Source organism: Molossus molossus, unplaced genomic scaffold (genome assembly GCF_014108415.1).
Source record: "Molossus molossus isolate mMolMol1 unplaced genomic scaffold, mMolMol1.p scaffold_m16_p_18, whole genome shotgun sequence".
NCBI lineage: Eukaryota > Metazoa > Chordata > Mammalia > Chiroptera > Molossidae > Molossus > Molossus molossus.
The window spans coordinates 36437562-36457571 of record NW_023425353.1 but is presented as its reverse complement, the minus strand read 5'-3'; the positions used below and the strand labels follow the sequence as shown (position 1 = coordinate 36457571).

The 20010-nt window shown below is 42.4% G+C and overlaps 1 pseudogene; it reads right to left on the bottom strand.

Moving 5' to 3' along the window:
• Window positions 1-1857: 1857 nt before the first annotated feature.
• The window catches only part of LOC118633555, a 31503-nt pseudogene continuing 13350 nt past the window's right edge, over window positions 1858-20010 (bottom strand).

Sequence of the window (20010 nt, the reverse complement as noted above, 5' to 3'; positions counted from 1 at the left end):
CAGGCCTTGGTAGGAGAGACTGTTGCTATTTTCTTTTTTTCTTTTTTTAAATCAACTTTGTTGAGGTATAATTTACATACAGTAAAATCTATTCATTTTAAATGTACAACTCAAATGAGTTTTGACAAACATTTACATTCTTGCAACCACTAATATAATCAAAATATAGAAGGTTTCCATCACCCTGAAAGGTTCCTGCAGGTCCCTTTGCAGGCGATCCCAACCCCCTGTCCCAGCCCCAGGTAACCACTGATGTGATTCCTGACTATAAATTTGGTTTGCCTGTTCTAGAATGTTATGTAAATGAAAGCATACAGTATAAACCCTTGGTGCCTGGCTTCTTTTGCTCAATATCTTGTTTTTGAGACTCATCCGAGTTGTGCGTCAGTAGTTCATTCCTTTTTGTGTAACAGGATTCCATCGTGCAGATGAACCACAGTTGCTTTATCCATTCGCCTATTGATGGACATTTGGGTGGTTTCTATTTTAGTGTATTATGAATAAAGTTTGTTCTATTTGTTTTTTGAGTTTCAACTGTACTAATTTGATACTGTTCTGGGTCTCACTAACTACTAAATTAATAATTTTCCCTAAAGCTTTCTTTTGCACTAAGGTTAAAGAGTTGTGATCACACAAGTTGATAGTTGGTTCATTCATTCAATCGATCACTCATTCAACTAGCCATTTATTCCATAATAAATTGAAAATCACCATTACAACCAATAATAATCTAGTAATATTATTTATTGAGTGCTTAATAAATGTTAAGGTCACCATGCTTAGAATGTTGCTGGGATTATCTCATTCATTTCTCACAACAGGTCCTGTAGGGTAGGTCATAAGTGGTCTCAGCTTTAAGTCGTTCTTAAACCATAAAGTGCTGTGCAAATAAGATTGCAATTTTTTTCAAACAAAATAATTTTCTACTTTAGGTTTTTCATTTATTTATTGGCCTACCCTTTCCTGATGGGTTTTTATTACATCTCTTCTTTAATCAGGACCCAATGGACTATGACATTGCCCGGGCTTTTATGTTTACTGAGGTTGAAGTGGCACCTGGGTGACAAGGGAGGAAGACATCACTCTCCCAGCATCCCTGGTATCAGAGCTAGATTGGTATTCATCCCAGGCCCACCACTGAGCCAGGGTGCTGAGTCAAATAAATAAGGAAAGCACTGAAGAGCCCAGGGAAGTCCTGTCCTTATTTAGCCCATGGAATTAGAGTTAACTTTCTCTGAGTCCCTGCTGAATGTTAACACCAAAAATTGGGAAGAGAAGGGAAAAAAGAAGAGACAGAGAAAGGCTATCTTGACTCTTGAAGTGTTTAATTAGTATGAGAGCCAAGAAGAAGCTAAAAAATAGTTATCAAGAAAGTATAAATAAGGGGAGCAAACTAGCATTTCTTGAGCTTCTACCAGGTGCTAAGGAACGTGCTAGTCCAGTGGTTCTCAGACGTGGCCAGCCCTCGGAATCGCCGAGAGGGCTTATTGAAACGTAGATTGCTGGGCACCACCCCTTGAGTTTCTGAGTCAGTTGATCTGGAATAGAGCTCATTTACCTTTGTTAACAGGAATATCAGAGGTTTTTATTATAGGTAGATTGGCCATAAAAGTATCAACTGTCATTTTTAGCTCTCAGTTACTTTTGTACTATTGATACACTTAACTACAAAACAACTTGAAAAGCTGTGGTTCTCAAACGATGGCATATATACATCAGAAAGTTAATGATAAAACATTCAAAAGAATACATGTCTGTGGAAAAGCTTTCAAATGAACACAATTTCAATATAATTTTTAATAGATTTCAATTGTATCCATTCTGGAACTAGCAGCAGCATTCTTTGCTGGTGGCTCACTATAAGATACCATGCTGGAAATCTGTAAATGAAGCACTGATGGGGATGATATGTTGGAACTCCATAGTCCTCCCTGGAATTATGTGTGTTGTTGTTGTTGTTGTTTTCAAATAAGTACAGAAAATCTTTAGGATTCTGGAGTTGGCTCATCAGAACTTGGAATTTACTTTGGGCATCTGGCAAGTCCATTGCATTTACTGCAGGAGTGCAGGTTTTCTCTGAAGTTCCTCTTTGTACAACTCCAACTCTTTTGTAGGCAGCATTATAGTTGCAAAGGCAGTTCTGTAATGATTTTGGGGTGAAAGCTGAAATCCAGAAATATCAACAACAAAAAGGAGTTGTTTAGTTTTTTCTATATTCTTGAGGAGTGTGGCCCATTCCTTGGTTTATATGTGTTTCTTCTACTAAACTAGGAAGATAGGCTACTGTTATCTGTTTGAAGTCTTTATGCATAATCTTTCCATAACCTGCAATCACAGGTTTTGCAATGGAAATCTGACTTAGCAAAAAGGATTTCCCAGCATTTGGGAATCCCACCAGGCCTATATCAGCTATACATTTTAGATCAAGGTGAATTACTTGTTTCTGACCTTTCAAGAATAAGACATTAATAAGTAATTTAGCACCAAGACCTCCTCCAGCTACCAAAATTCTATCTTTCTCATTATTGAGTTCTCCTATCATTTTACCATTTCCATCATTTATTGAAATACCCACAGATACAGGGATTTCACATTCTTTTCACATTCTTTGGAGTCCTTTAGTGCACAAAACTGACTGCTTACTCCTTGTCCAACCACAAACCGTTTCTGAGCATATTCATCTTTAAGTTGTTTTAAAGTCATTGCATTATGAGCTGCAACCCGACATCACCACCTTTTCCACCTTCTCCACCTCAACAAGGGTCATCCATTCCACTACTTCCTCCCCTGGTGAAGTCAGGTGATCAACTAAGTTTCCATACTTTCTGAACAAACGTAACTGCAGTGCAGCGGTGACTGCTGTGTCAGGATTTCAAGAATCTACGTTTTCAACAAGTTTCCAGGTGATGCTGATGCTGCTGGTCCAGGAACATACTTTGAGATCCACTCAAAGCTGATCATAGGTGCTCGACATGTGTATTATTTCATTTAAACGTCCCAAGAGCACTGTAAAGTAGATATCCTCATCCCCTTTTGTACATGAGGAAAGTAGACTTCAGAGAACTTACAGAACTTGCTCTGAGTCCACAGCTAGAGAATGGCAAAGCCAAACTATGAACTTGGGTCTAACTCCAAAGGCCACGGTTTTCCCACTATTTCAACAGCCCCACCCCTAGCCCACAACACCCGCACTTCCTGGAAAAGTAGACCTAGAATATTTTCTGATCTGGTCAATGTTGTCAGAATCTCTAAGGTTTGACAGGTGTTTGTTAAAATACATCTATATTTGTTGATACTCTGCGTGGGTTTTTTTTTTTTTTAGAATTCTTAGTGAATTAGCTGAGATACTACGTCTCTTCATAAACTCTGTAAATTCCCATGATGGTCCTGAAACAGGATCTTTACTGTTTACCAGAGTTACCTTATTAAATTACAGTGATACCTTGGTTCTCGAACATAATTCGTTCCAGGAGGACGGTCGAGAACCTAATTGTTCGAGAACCGAAGCAATAAAACCCAATAGGAAATCATGGAAACTGGATTAATTCGTTCCAAGCCCCAGAAAATGCCTATTTACTGGCCTAATTTGTATATAATATGTAGAAAAACATAAGTCTCAACAAGAAATAAAAGTGTACAGTATGTCTAAGGGTTCAATTCAGTGTAAAGCGTGACTCTCCACAAAGCGTGACTCTCTCTCTGCACTCACACTGATGACGCAAGCAAGGCGCGCTGGGCCGAATGAACGCCATTCGGCTCAACTCGGCTCATCTCGGAAGTTCGAGTTCCAAATATTTGTTCGGATTCCAAGACAAAAGTTTCTCGAATCTCCTGGTCGAATACCGATTTGGTCGAAAGTCAAGGCATTCGAGAACCGAGGTATCACTGTACTATGAAAAACAAGTCTCTAGGGTTTAAGAGTAAACAGGCATGGTGACATCATTTTGGATCACATGCTACTAAAATAATAGATGGTTAACTGAATGTTTTGCAAAGGATCTAGAATGGAGGAGTCAATGATCCTGACCAAAACTACCCTATTCTTTGATCTAACTCAGAAGGCAAAGAACAGCTAGAGGCTGTCACCTATACTTCCTCCTTTCATAATGATAGAATCTGGTTACAAATCAGATTTTCATCTGATTGCCCCCTTTCCCCTTCATAAAAGCCTCCCGCTGCATTAATTCAGCATGAGAAGTTATTGTATTAAAATGTATAAAAAGCAAAGATTTCTAACTTAAATAGGTTTTCTCATATGAACAAAGGAATCCTATCTTCCTGTTGAATTTTTGTCTAAAAGACTAATTCATACACAAATTACCAATGTAAGGAATTGGAGAGAAGATATCACTATAGATTCTACAAAGGTTTCATAACCTGTATATCTATTAAAGAAATTGAATTTATAGTTTAAAACCTTTCCACAAAGAAAACTCCAGGTCCAGATGGCTTTATAGGTGACGTCTACCAAACACGTAAGAAATAAATAATACCAGTTCTATACAAATTCTCTTGGAAATTAAAGTTACTTCCAAGTAATTCTTGAAGCTAAAATTACACTGAAATGAAAATACTTTAGTTTAAGTTGAGATCAAAGACTGAGCTATTAAGGGGAGAAAGATGTCTTTAATTCATTTTAGTTGTTGTTGTTGTTGTTGTTGTGTGTGTGTATGTGTGTGTGTGGCGTAACATAGTGTCCAGTTTCATTCTTTTGCATGTGGCTGTCCAGGATTCCCAGCCCCATTTATGGGAGAGACTGTTCTTTCCCTACTGTATATTCTTGACTCCTTTGTCAAATTAATTAATTGTACATGGGTGGGTTCATTTCTGGGCTCTCTGTTCTTTTCCATTGATCTATGTGTCTGTTTTCATGCCAATACCATACTGTTTTATTATTTTATTTATTTTATTTATTTATTTTTTTTATCCTCACCCGAGGATATTTTTCCATTTCTTTGTACAGATAGAGTGGGAGGGAGAGAGAGGAAGGGAGAGAGAGAGAGAAACATCGATGTGAAGGGACACATCGAGTGGCTGCCACCCGCACGACCAACCAGGGCCGGGGACAAACTGCAGCCGAAGTATGTGCCCTCAGCGGGAACCGAACCCGGGTCTCTCTGGACCGCAGGCCGACGCTCTAACCGCTTAGCCAAACTGGCCAGGGCTTAATTGCTATAGTTTTGTGACAGAGTTTGAAATCAGAGGGCATGATGCTTCCAGGTTTGTTCTTTCTCAAGATTGCTTTGGCTTTTCAGTACCTTTTATGGTTCTATGCAAATTTTATTATTTGCAAATTTATATATATAAATTTTATAATATAAAATTTTATTTTATATTATACAATTTTATATTATATATAAATTTATTCTATGCAAATTTTATATATATATAATATATATATTTTTTGTTTTTGTTGACAATATTTCAAATGTCCCCCAACCTCCCCCTTGCCCCTTTTCTCCAAGCCTCTGCCCCACCCCAGGCCTTTACCACACTATTGTCTATGTTCATTGGCTATGCTATATATATATAAGTTCACTGGTTATTCTCTTCCCTTCTCTCCAACAGTCTCCCATCTAAGGTATGTCAATCTGTTCCATGTATCCATGTTTCTGGATATTTTGTTCATCAGTTTATTGTGTTCATTAGATTTCACATATAGGTGAGATCATGTGACATTTGTCTTTCTCTGACTGGCTTATTTCACTCAGCATAATATTCTCCAGGTCCATCTATGCTGTCACAAAGGGTAAGAGAGCCTTCTTTTTTACAGCTGCATAGTATTCCATTGTGTAAACATACCACAGCTTTTTTTGACACTCATCTACTGATGGGCACTTGAGCTGTTTCCAGATCTTAGCTATTGTAAATAATGCTACTATGAACATAGGGATGCATATGTTCTTTCTAAATGGTGTTTTGGGCTTCTTAAGAAGTGGGATCACTGGGTCAAATGGTAGTTCCATTTTTTATTATTTTTTATTTTTATTTATTTTATCTTCCGATAGAGTAGAAGGGGGAGAGAGAGAGAGAGAAACATTGACGTGAGAGAGACACATCTATTGGTTGCCTCCTGTATGACCACAACCCAGGCCAGGGATGGAACCTGCAACCCAGGTACGTGCCATTGACTGGAAATTGAACCTGTGACCCTTTGGCCTGTGGGCCAATGCACTAACTGCCCAGGCAAGGGCCCATTTTTAATTGTTTGAGTAAATTCCATACTGTTTACCGTAGTGGCTGTACCAATCTTCATTCCCAGCAACAGTGCACTAGGATTCCCTTTTCTCCATGTTCTCACCAGCACTTGTTGTTTATTGATTTACTGATGGTAGCCATTCTGGCAGGTATGAGGTAATATCTCATTGTAGTTTTAGTTTTCATCTCTCTGATGATTAGTGACGTTGAGCATTTTTTCATGTCTATTGGCCATCTGTATGTTCTCTTTGGAGAAGTGTCTATTCAGGTCCGGTGCCCATTTTTTAATTGAGTTACTTGTCTTCCTTTTGTTGAATTGTATGAGTTCTTTATATATGTTGGAAATGAACCCCTTATCATTGGTAAATATGTTCTCCCATATAGTGGATTCCCTTTTTGTTTTGGTGAAGGTTTCTTTTGTTGTACAGAAGCTTTTTAGTTTGATGTAGTCTCATTTATTTATTTTTTTCCTTTGTTTCTCTTGCCCTAGGAGGTGTATCAGTGAAAACTGCTCTGTGAGATGTCTGAGATTTTGGTGCCTATGTTTTCTTCTAGGATTTTTATGGTTTCATGACTTACATTTAAGGCTTTTATCCATTTTGAGTTTATTCTTGTGTATGGTGTATTTTGTGTGTGTGAGAGAGAGACACACATTGATTGGTTGCCTCCCACACATGCCTTGACGAGGGCCAGGGATCAAACCTGCAAACCAGGTACATGCCTTTGACCGGGAATTGAATCCATGACCCTTCGGTCCGTGGGCCAACACTCTAACAGCTAAGCCAAACCACCCCAGCCATCTTTTTTTGTTGTTGTTTTTAATGATAATTCCCAGTGTGGACAATATGCAAGAAAATGACACTCTTGAATACTGTTTTTGAGAATGTAAGTTGGCACAACTTTCCTGGAGGACAATTTGACAAAATGTAACAAAAAAACCCTTAATAGTTTTCACACACTTTGACCTAGAAATTTTACTGCTGGAAATTTATCCCAGTGATGTGCAAGGAGACTTACCAAAGGTTGTTCGCAGTTAAGTCTGTAATAATAAAATATTGGAGACAACCTAAGGATTTGCCTTTAGGGGATTAGCTAAACACAGTACACTATCCAATCAATGCCCTGCAGTCATTTGAATATTACAGAATACATTAGGGCACGGAGAGATGTTCATGACATATTATTGAGTGAAAAATAGCAAGTCTGAAAGCAGTATATTCAGTCTCATTTTCAATTTTTTAAAAAATGTATGCATAGAAATATATACATGAAAAAAAAGGTATACTAGAATATTAACAGTTAATATTAAAATATTGGTATTACCTGACAGTAAAATTAAGAGTAATTTAGCCCTGGCCGGTTTGGCTCAGTGGTTAGAGCGTCGGCCTGCAGTCCTGAGAGACCCGGGTTCGGTTCCCGCTAAGGGCATGTGCCTCGGTTGCAGTTTGTCCCCGGCCCTGGTTGGTCGTGCGGGTGGCAGCCACTCGATGTGTCCCTTTCACATCGATGTTTCTCTCTCTCTTCCTCTCTCCCCCTCCCACTCTACCTGAACAAAAAAAAAAGAGTAATTTATATTTTCCTCCTTTTGCTGATCTGGTTTTTCAAAATTGTCTATAAGTAATTTATATATATATATATATATATATATATATATATATATATATATTTTTATCCTCACCCGAGGATATTTTTCCATTTTTTGTACAGACAGAGTGGGAGGGAGAGAGAAGAAGAGAGAGAGAGGGAAACATCGATGTGAAAGGGACACATCGAGTGGCTGCCACCCGCACCACCAACCAGGGCCGGGGACAAACTGCAACCGAGGTACATGCCCTTAGAGGGAACCGAACCCGGGTCTCTCCGGACCGCAGGCAGACGCTCTAACCGCTGAGCCAAACCAGCCAGGGCAGTAATTTATATATTTTAATGAAAAGGTTTTAACAACAAATACCTTTTAATTAGGGTTGCCAGATAACCAGATAGAATATACCATGGGACATACTTACTACAACATTGTTTGTTGTTTACCTAAACTGTAAATATAAGTGGGTATCCCACGTTTTTATTTGCTAAATTGGGCAAGGCTACTTTTAATGCAGAGTAATCAAAGGAGAGCCTGATGCTGGATCCAGGCGCGCTGGCCCCTTTGAGGGTAGGGAAGGAATTGATTGCTACAAGTCTTTTAAACCAGGAAAGAAAGATCAATCTGGGAGCCACACAGTCCTTATCTCAAATCTGGACTCGACCACCCCTGCCATCCCCCTCTCCAGCCCCACTCCCTGCTCCACCATCTGGATGTCCTGGGGCAACTTACTTGTCTCCCCTGCGCCTCAGTAATAATGCCTTGCAAGGATCACATGAGACATGTGCGTGAAGGCACTTTGTAAATTGTAAGCTGCAAAGCAGCACGTTATTATCATGTTAGTAAATTATACGCACAAGGACATGTTGAACAGGAACAAAACATCGCTGCAGACAACCGCAGAATTGTCCCTTGCAGCAGATTTTTGATGGCTCTCTGAGGTCAAAACAACTCAAGGTTTAGTCGCTGAGGGACTGAACCCATATATTAACATCTATCCAAATTGTCCTTACGATCCTATTTATAGATGCACTGATCATTAAATATTGTTGGAACGCTTTGCCTGTCACAAGTCGGTTGTTAAATCGCTTGGCAGGCAGCGTGGGGTGAGTGGCTCGGAGGAAACCCGCGTGGTGTACGAGCTTGGCAGCTCATCACTCCGGGCCCTCACCTTATCCTCACACGCTAGTCTTGGTCACCTTGGAAACTGCCCTATTCTAGATGCAGAGCACAGAAGGCCCCAGCTGACATGGAATTAATCAGCAGCCGCCTTCTCTGCCGGTCCCTGTTACTGAGGACCCGCCGGTGCCTCTCGAGCCACTTCATGTGGGATCCATGTGGGGTGTCAAGGATCTTTCAGGGGAAAATTAAAAATTTCAGGAGGTTGGGGGATATTAAAAATTGAAAAAATAAAATGAGGGAGAAAGAAAGAAATTAAGGGGGGGACGGAAAGAGGAAGAAGGAAGGAAGAAGAAAAAGTAAAGATCAGAAAGAAGAAAATGAGATTATTATCCTATTTTACAGATGAGAAGACTGAGGCCCAGAGGCCTCAGGTCACATAACCAGTAAATATCAGAGCTGAATTTCAAATCCAAGAGAAATAAAATCCTTGAAGGAGAAAACAATTTCCCCAAGAAGATGGAATTTTCCAACATCCAGTACAGTTCCTCATGGAAATCGGAAACTCTGGAAACAGTGCCTCAAACATGCACCTTGTTGGTGAGGTAGAATGGCACCGAGGAGAGACAGCACGAGGCAGCCATCTGCAAGCCAGAAGAGGGCCTTCACCAAGAACCTAACCCTGATCCCGGACTTCCCAGCCTCCCGAAACAGTGAGAAAAAAATACCTGCTGTTTAAGCTACCCCGTCGATGGTGTTTTGCTATAGCAGCCTGCACAGACGAAAACGTGCGGCAATTCTGTGTTTAACTTACTGAGTAACTGCCACACCGCTGTCCACAGGGCTGCACCGTTTTCCATCCCCACCATCAGTGTTTGAGGAGAGAATAGCAGAGCGGAGGCGTTCTCAGCCTGAATCTTAGCTCTGCCACAGGCTTCACCGAGTGACCCCCTTATGTAACCTGTTTGGGTTTCAGTTTCTCATTAGTAAAATGGGGATAATGGAGCTGAGAGAGGATTACATAGATGACATATGAAAAGCTCCCAGCACACGGTGCTCAGGAAATGTCAATGGTTTCCTGGTTGGTGTGGAGAGAATCACAAAATCCCACTGTGGGAGGGCGCCTGACAGGTACAACAGATGATTTCCTGGATTATCATAGCAGGATTCCACAACATGTGTCATGCCCAAATGTCCCTATCACTGCTCACTGTAAGGCAATGGGGGCCAGAACCAACTCTGCTGGACATCAGGGTGGCATTTCCCAAGTGTGTTCTTAGAAAACTGGCTTTCACAGGGTATACATGAGTAGTATCAAAGAGAATCAGAATTCTGAGGTCAAATAACTTGGGGAGACACTAGGTTAAATAACACCAAAGAAAGTTTCTCTTTTGCAGGACTTCTCAGAGCATTGAGCAGAATTGTGCACTTTGAAATCTCCAATGAGAAAAGGAGTCGGTGGCGTTTCCTAAACCTCTCCATCCTGGGAGACCTTCCCCAGCTTCATCCAGAAATGATGGCATCTGTCCACATAGCAAGGCAACCACATACAACAACCTAAGGTGGCCTCAGCCTCGAGTTCTAGGTACCCTAAACCACTGCACTGTAGAAACTCTCTCCTTTCCTGCTTTATCCCGAATGGCAGCTTACAAACTGCAGCCACTGCACTCTGTAGTCTTTCTTAGTGTCCCCACTCATCCCTGCTGCATGAAGCCAATCTCCATGTTCAAGTTCAGGCTGTTAGATAACCTGAGGCTTGGGAGGAAGAGTCACCTTGTCAGCACTGAGGAAATGGCTCTCCCCATTCCCTTCCTGAAGCAGGTCCTGAACACAAGTGGGCAGAGTTAGGTTTCCCTTCTCCACCAGGTCTCTCAGCTGCTGAGTGTAGTAAATTTCTAGAGAGCTGACTTTCTTGGGTTCTGCAATTGCCCTTTTGTATGTTAGGGTATTTAAAAAAAAAAAAATAGCATGATAAATTTGGAGGCTCTAACTAAAGGTAGAAAAAAAGGTTAGGATCTGGGACAGACCAAAAGCCTTAGCAATTTCCTGAGAAGGAGATGGGGCATTGTCCGGAAGACCTGCCCTCTAAGTTCACAGGTAATGCAAACACAAACCAGGTCTACCCTTCTGGTGCTACCTCACGGGATGGTGAATACTTTCATCTCAGACGGTGACCAGATGAAATGATTCTCACGTCACATACAAGCTTACCCTGAATCTTTTATTCTCAGGACACTGTGGAAACTGAGGTTTTTTTCCTAAACTCTCTTAACTAGAATAAAGAAGAGAATCCCAGAATGACTCTAACACAGTAACCACTGGAGCCAACAAATCTTTATTAAGGAAGCACCTACTCTGTGACAGATACATAGAGTCCAATAGCCAGAGAGAGCCATAGTGCATAGGGATAGGATTAATCCTAGCCAGCCCTGGGACCACCACCAGTTCCCACAGATTGCTTGCTCAGCTGGAGTTTGGGAAACTGAGCAATGTCTGCAATGTTAGGAATTTGATCCACCCAGTCCTTATCAACACTGTCAGAAGGCTACAGCTGCAGTTGAGGCCCTTGGGAAGATTTACGCAAGTATAAAGTTAGATGTGATTTATTTTTCTTTCTTTCTTTTTCTTTAATTTCACATTTTCCCAGATTCCTATAAAATAATGACCCAAAGGCAAACTGGTAAGTAATTAATTACATTTCATATTTCTACCTTCAAGAAAACTGTTCCAAAGCCTCTCTCCCCTGACATACCAAGTGATATCCAAGATTTTTTTTTGTCTCTGAATTTAGATGCTCTGATTGCTTTTTTGACTAGTTTTATTTCTTTCTATTAAATTTGTTGGGGTGACATCGGTTAATACAATTATATAGGTTTCAGATATATAACTCTATCATAACATCATCTGTATATTGTACTGTGTGTGGATTTGTTTTTATCAATATGCTTGAAGGGAGCAGAGAGCAGAAGAACGTCCGGCCAAGAGCTCTGTGGGGGAGTCAGGTGGACCTTTCCCTGGAAAGCTGGGGGCCTGGCTGCAGAAACTGTGGAGCAGCATGCAGCTCGGGCCTTTGCCTGCCCCTTAATCTGAGCTTTTTTGATGGGCCCTAGAGGTGGGAGACCAAGGATGTTGAGGAGAGAGGCAGCCTGGCTTTACCTCTGACTGGCAGGGTGATCTCGCGAGGTCATTTCCCCTTTCTGATCTCAGCTCCTCATCAGTAAAAACTGAGATGGTTGGCCCTGACCAGTTTGGCTCCGTGACTGGAGTGTTGGTTTCCGGATGGACCAAAGGATCTCGGGTTCCATTTCTGTTCAAGGGCACATACCTGGGTTGCAGGTTTGGTCCCCGGCCCCAGTCAGGGTCGTGTGGGAGGCAACCAGTCTCTCTCTCTCCCTTCCCCTCTTCTACTTTGTCTTAAAAAATGAGATGGTTGCTTTAGATCTATTGATTGGGAAGACTTTTTTTTTATTGCAGTAAAAGTCACATAAAAATTTGTCATTAGTGACACTTAATACATCCCCAATGTTGTGCAACCATGACCACTATCTAGTTCTAGGACATTTCATCATCCACAAAAGAAGCCCCATACCCACTGAGCAGCCACTCCCCGTTATCCCTCCCCCTAGCCCCTGGCAACCACTAATCTGCTTTCTGTCTCTATGATGGCTTATTCTGGATATTTCATATAAATGAAATGATACAAATATGTGGCCTTTTGTGACTGCCGTCTTTCACTTAGCTTAATGCTTTCAAGGTTCACCTTGAAAAGATTATCAGTATTTCATTCCTTTTTATGGCTAAATAATATTCCAATGTACAGATATAGTACTTTTATCTATTTATCAGTTGGTGGACATTGGGGTTGTTTCCACCTTTTGGCTATTATAAATAGCCCAACATTAAATGAATGTTTGTGTACAGCATCTGTTTGAGTATCTGCTTCCAATTCTTCTGGGCATATATCCAGGAGTAGAATTGCTGGGTCATGTGGTGTTATGGACTAATTGTTTGTGTCCTCCCAAAATTTGTTTATTGAGGCCCTAACCCCAATATGCTAGTATTTGAAGTGGGGGCTGAAGGGTAGTAATTAGGTTTAAATGAGCTCATGAGGGTAGGGTCCCCATGGTGGGATGGTGTCCTTATAAGAAAAAGAAGAGACCAGATCTCTCCCACCCAACCTCCACCCTCATCAGCTCCCACCCTTGTGAGGACACAGAGAGAGGCAGTCATCTGCAAGCCAGGAAGAGGGCCCGCACCAAGAGCATAACAGAGCTAACAGTTCCCAGACTCCAGAACTGTGCAAAATAAATGTCTGCTAAGTCACCCAGGCTACAATATTGTGTTACAGCAGCCCAAGCAGAGTAAAACACATGGTAACTCTATGTTCAATTTATTGAGAAATCGCCAAACTATTTTCCATAGTGGCTGCACCATCTTCCATTCCCACCATCAGTATTTAAGGGTTCTATTTGCTTCTCCTCACCAACATGGGATTCTTTTTAAGCAGGGAGGGTATTTCATAATAAAACCTTCCCTTCTACAGAAATATTTCTTGGAAACCCTCTATAATAAAACATACTAAAGAGAAAGTGCTGAAGTGAAGGTGATAGGACTTCTGAGGAACCCTCTAGGGTTCTAAAAACACATTTGCTCTAAAAGGGTTTGTTATGTTAGTGTAGGTAGCTAAATATTAATAAACAAAGGGAGCAAAGGGAATCAGACATCATTAAGCATAATCAGCTAGGGAGCATAAGCCTGCTTGCTCTACTGGGAAGCTACAGCTTCACACACTCCCCAGGGAACCACCAGTTCCTTCCCCACAGATTACTGGGGGAGGGATAAGACAAGAAAGGGGAAATTCCTCTGCTGGGTGCATGCCCAGTAGAAGTCAAGATGGCATCCACAGAGGCCCATCTGTCTAGCCTGGGAAAAGGATAGGATTGGATAGAGGACACAGTACCCTAGAAAATCTAAGAAGTGAATTGGTTGTGGGGAGTATCCAAAGCAAGCTCAAGAAGGATGGGGTAGTTGATTGGTTATCTTGAAAGGGCACCTGGTCCTTCCCAAGCCTGAGATAATATAACCCAAGCTTAACAAAGAGCGCTCTTGTGATCTCTCTCTCTCTCTCTCTCTCTCTCTCTCTTGCTGGGTAGTAAGCGCTCACCCCTTTCACTCACATGTTCTCTCTCTACAGCAGTCATGCAGCCCTAGCAGCCACCTAGGGCCCGGCTCTAAGTTCAGGCCTAGGCACAGCGCCAGCCAGAGTTCAATCGGGAAGAGACTAGCTAGCTGAATAGAGACACACATGGACTGAACAAATGGCATAAAATCTCTAGACACTGGCCCTATTTGGGGGCTGAATGGTAGGAAAGACAGAGATGAGACATTGGGAACCTGGGAGCAGCCTTGTATTTCTACTCAAATATATCTTACAACTAAATCACATGGTCCCATACTTAAATCTCCCGGAATTCTTTTCTTGAGACTCCTTGCCTCATTTCCACTGGTAACAGTTAGATCCTGCCTGGCTTGCATTCTGATCTCTGGAAGTTTGGCTGGAAGAGGACTCCCATCCCTATTCCATGTTTTCAGGGAAGGCCTGGGGTTACAGTGCTCTTCAAGATGTGCTATGGGGTCTGTCTATGGAAGAATAATCTGGTTCTTGGTAAAATAAAAATTCTGGTATCCAACCTCAGACTTATAGAATGGGAATCTTTTGTGGAGATTTAGGAATTTGTATTCCTAAAATAGTTTCCAGACAATTTTGATGGCTCCAAATTGAAGAACCACTGAACTGGAAGGAACTGAGAGGTGAGGAATAGAGGCATCAATGCCTAAGATTGATGAGGTCAAAGAGTCACTGTCTTGCTGAACTGTTATCAGCCTTCTCCTCTGCTCCTTAAGTGGGAAGAAGAAGTCAGATTTTGCTTTGGGATCCAAGTGCCAACTGGGGTCACCCTAAGATCAGATTGGTACTACCTCCTTCCTACAGGATTATGAATTTCCAAAAGATAAGGATGACCCTCGGGAACTGTGCACAGTGTTTAAGCATTTTCAAGTGCTGTTACTTTTTTATTTTTTATTTTTTTACTGATGGTTGTTGTTTTGAAATTTGAAAATATAGCAAATCAATCATAAAGCAATGACTGTTTATGTGCATTTTCACAGCATTAAGCAATGCCTTTTTGTGCTGAGAATCAACATTATTTACTTTGGGAATCGTTCCCAGATTCCTGTTAACTCATTCACACACAGTTTCTCCTCCCAGCCTTGTGACTCAGTGAATTTTTCCCCAGCTGGGGCAGGCAACAAGGAAAACTATCACATACAGACCCAAACTAGTGCACTGAACTCATAAGAATCATCAAAGACCACCACCCCCACCCCCCGCACACACACACACACACACACACACACACACACACACACACACACTCCAGTTATACGCCCAGATCAGGAGTTCCCTCTTCAGGCTCTGCTGGGGCTCATCCAAGAATGAGTAACTCTCCACCTATTCTGGTTCTCCATTGCATGTAAAAAATCTTGCCAAAACTTAGTGACTTAACACAACAGCCATTTTGTTAATTTTCACCATTCTTTGGATTGACTGAGCCCACTTGAGCAGTCCTGTTCCATGGGATGTCACTGGGGGCTACAGGCTATCTGGAGGTTCAGCTGGTCTGAAGAGTCCGAGCTGGCTCACTCCCATGGCTGGCAGCTGATGTTGGGAGCTTAGCTGGGGCTATTGGCGGAAATGTCTACACATGGCCTCTTCATGTGGCTTGGGCTTCCCATACTATGGCAGCTGGGCTAGGAGAGGGAGTGACCTCCAAGCAAGTGTCCCAAGAAGGAGAAAGTTGTTCAAAGCACTGATTTGGAGTTTGACCCTAGCTCTAAGGCCTTGGATAAATGTCTTCATCTCTTTCTTGGAAGCTAAACGTCTTCATCTGCCAAATGGAGACATTGCCTCCCTCATCAGATTGATGTGAAGATGAAGTGAGATCGTGTATGAAAAGCCTTTCACACAGGGCTTTGTAAACAGGACTGGATTATGATCATAGACACACTGACACCTAATTCTGAGTGGAGGTGTTAAATCTCTCCATTCTTTCTCCCAGGCTTGTATAGATTCCTGAGTTGCCACCCCTGACTTGAAGAAAAGGGGGAGGTTATCCTTTTAAATAGGATCCTTCAGGACTAAATGCAGAAATCATAAACTGTGACATGACTCTATGGAATTAATCTTCAAGGGAAAAAAAGCTTACAAGTGTTGGAAGATATTTGTAGCAACATGTTTTTTTGCAACAGAGCATGTTATTAGCCTAAATAGCTATCAATAGGGGATAGGATAGGATATATCCATATTCTGCAGATCAATTGCTTTTAGGGTATGTAGCATCTGATCATCTCCTCTTGGGGGGAAATTCTAATATAGGAAAGAAGCACCCCTGCTTTCCACTATAGAAGTGGGGGGAAGGTAGCTATGCCCACTCCCTGCTCCCTGGAGGTAAAGTACAGGCATGTGAGCTGAGTGTGGCCAGTGAGATGCTCCTGCCTAAGGCTTTGCCCACAAAGGCACAAAGACCCTGATTTTCAAGATCCCGATGTTGGCAGTGGAGCCTAGAGGCCATATGTGTCTGGTGGGACGGAGCCACCACAGTGACCTACACTGCTCACCTTGGAACTGTTTTGTGCAAGAGAAATACACACTTCTATGTCTATTAAATCCCTCTAAACTGGGCATTCTTTGTTACAGCAGCTTAGCTTACCTTACTTATGGCGATTTTAGAACAGCCACAAATTCGTTGACTCGCCTCCCACTGAGAAGTACAATCTTTGTCCACATCCCTTGAATTGGGGCAGGTTTATGACTACTTTGATCAATAGACTGTGGTGGAAGTGACTTCTAAGGCGAGGTCATGAAAGGCAGAAAGCTTCCTCCCTGCTCACTGGAACTCTAGCTCCTGGAGCAGTGAGCTATCTTGCAAGAACTCAGATTACCCCACTGTGAGGAAGCCCAATCCACATGAAGAGGCCATCTATAGGCACCCTGGCCAGCTGTCCCAGCTCAGCCCAAGGTTCAAGTCATCCCAGCCCAATCTCCAAACATGTGAATGAAAAAGCCTGCAGTTAATTCCAGCACCCCAACCCTACCCTCATTCCTACTTTGAGTTTTCCCAGATGTTGTGGCAACATCCCTGCTGTACTGCTAGGAGTCCTGACCTGCACAACTCATGAGCATATTAAAATGATGGTGGTTTTATTCCAGAGTCTTGTGGCTTGTTCCACTGTAATAGCTATAAACTAACATTTCACAGATCCCCTGAGCTATCCTATACCCTTCCAAAAATTTCTTCTTTGCTGATAAGTTAACCACAGTTGATTTCTGTTGTTGCGATCAAGAATCTTGACAATGAAACATTACACAACCCTTACATTGGTGTAGCTCTATATACACTGTCACCAAAAAATGTTCAGAAGGCAGATTTAAATGAAAATGGCAGGTCCTAAAACCGTAAGTACAAAATTGTCCCATTTTTATAAAATAAAATTATTACTTTTGCATAGAATAAATTTTAGGATGCTATGTTCCAAAATTATATGGTATTGTCTTCAGGAATTGGAATTATAGGGTGTTTTTTTTTTCCTTGTGTTTACCTGTGTTTTCTAATTTTTAAAAATAATGAATATCATTACACAGTGACTTGTATAGGTTTTTGTTTTTGTTTATTGATTTCTAGAGAAGAAGGAAGAGGGAGAGAGAGAGAGAGAAACATCGATGAGAGAGAAAATCGATTAGCTGCCTCCTGCATACACCCCTCCGGGGATTTGGCCCAAAACCTGGGCTTGTACCCTGACCAGGAATCGAACCTTCGACCTCTTGGCACATGGGATGATGTTCAATCCACTGAGCCACACCAGCCGGGCATGACTTGTATAGTTTTTTAAAAAAAAATTTTTTAACTTTTCTTTTAAATAAAGCCAGGGTTATAGATTCAGGAATTTGAGAGTACCTGGAATACCTCTTTACCTGTGGGAATTTTGTATATCCCCAGTGAGAGACCCCAAAGCACAATCTTTAGGGAGTGTGGTAGCCCCTTATGATTCCTTCCCTTCTTATAAGCATATGCTGGTCCTCACATCTAGCAGTAGAGTTTACTTCCCTTTCTTAAATCTGGCCTGTTCCTGTGACTGCTTTGGCCAACGCAATGCAGCATAAGATGTTTGAGGACTTCCGATCTCAAGCCTTAGGAAGACCGGGAGCTTCTGTTTCCTTCCTCTCGCATTCTTGTTTTTGGGGTGTTCCCTCTCAGAACTCAGCCCCAGCCATGTGGAAAGGTCACATGGAGGAGAACCAAGACCAGCAGCCGGCACCAGCTGCCAGCCATGACAATGAGTCCTGTGGGATCCCAGCCCAGGGGAGACTGATGGCTGCTCCAACCAACGTCCTGTGGGGCCGAAGAAACGCCACCCAGCTGAGCCTGGTTAACCTACAGACTCCTGACAGATACTGAAATGCTAGTGTTTTTCACCACTAGATTTTGGGATAAAATGATAGCCAGCCTCCAAGATGGCTCCTCCTGGTAGTCACACCCTTTTATAGTCCCTTTGTACATGGTACCAGGGCTGGTCTGTGTGACTAATCGAATACAGCAAAGGTGATACATGGCATGTGACTTCCAAGATTAGGTTAGAAAAGACCTTGTTGCTTCTGTCTTGGTCCCTCGAAGTTCACTCACCATGGAGAGAAGTCCACGTAGGATGACCAACTTGTCGCCGAGTTGCTCAGGACTTTTCCTGATTTAGACTGAAAATCTCACCTCCTGAAAAGCCCCTCAGCCCTGGGCAAACCAGGATGGTCACCCTACACCCATTCGATGAGGAACTGAGGCCTCTGGACAATAGAGAGCAAGCAGCTGAGGTCTCCTACCAACAGCGTCCTTGGAAGCCAGTCCTCCAGCCTCCGTCCGTCAGGCCCTGAGATGTTTGCAGCCCCAGCTGACAGCTTGACTGCAGCCTCATGAAAGACCCCAATCCTGAACCCCAGGTCATTTCATCCCAGATTCCTGAGCCCGAACTGTGTGAGATAATAAAGCTTAGTCATTTGAAGCTGCTAAATTCGGAGTAATTTGTTCGACAGCAATAGGTAACTTGTATAGGTGGTTTGTTACAGTCTAATAGGTAACAGAAATGAGGAACATTTTAGATCAGGTTCTCCACCTTGTTTTAAACAGCTGTGATGATCTTTCTGTTTGGGGAATTTGTTTCCTTTCCTGAAAATCAACCTGAGGGAATTTTGCTTTTACAGTTCCTGAAGAGCAGAGTTGGGCAGGGCCCCTGGCTGCTGCTGGATGAGCTCATCCCAACTCAAATTGTTTTCCAAGCTTTAACAGTAAGTCTCTGAGGCTCGCAAGGTCCTCCCACCTCTCTGTTTCCAAACGCTCTCTGAGGCTGACCTGATTTCCCTGAAGGCTGGAAATGCTCACCTGGGCGGCGTAGAGCCTTCTCTGCTAGGAAGCATCCCCTGAGCTCTGAACTGTCTGTCTGGGTGCAGAGAGCAATGCACGGGGTGCAGGGCATGCCCGTGGTTTGTGGAGATCTGGAGGTCTTGACCTAAAGTCTGTTCCAACCAGGTACCACAGTATTTGAGACTTCACCTTTCAAGTGTGATTAATTCATTTGGGAGGGAAAATGTATTTATTCACCAGCACCTTCTCCTAAAAGACTTTATTAAAGACATTCTTCCCTCCCCAGGGTAACACAGGAGCAGTGGGAACTTAATCCAGGGAAGCACAACCGGCAGGTGGGGCCCTGGCCGGTGTGGCTCAGTTGGTTGGGCGTGAGACTGACTGTCCACAGGGCTGCACACATGCAGAGCACCCAGCATGCTCAAGAGCAGGCTCCTGTGTACCCAGGGACCCAGAGACCCAGAGACCCATAGCAAAGTAGATGATTCTACAACTAACAAATAATGAGCTGTTAGTTTCTTGGGGCTGTTTTATCAAACTACCACAACTTGGGTGGCTTAAAATACTAGAAATGTATTCTCTTATAGTTCTGGAGGCTAGAAGTCCAAAATGAAGGTGTCAGCAGGGATGGTTCCTTCCGAG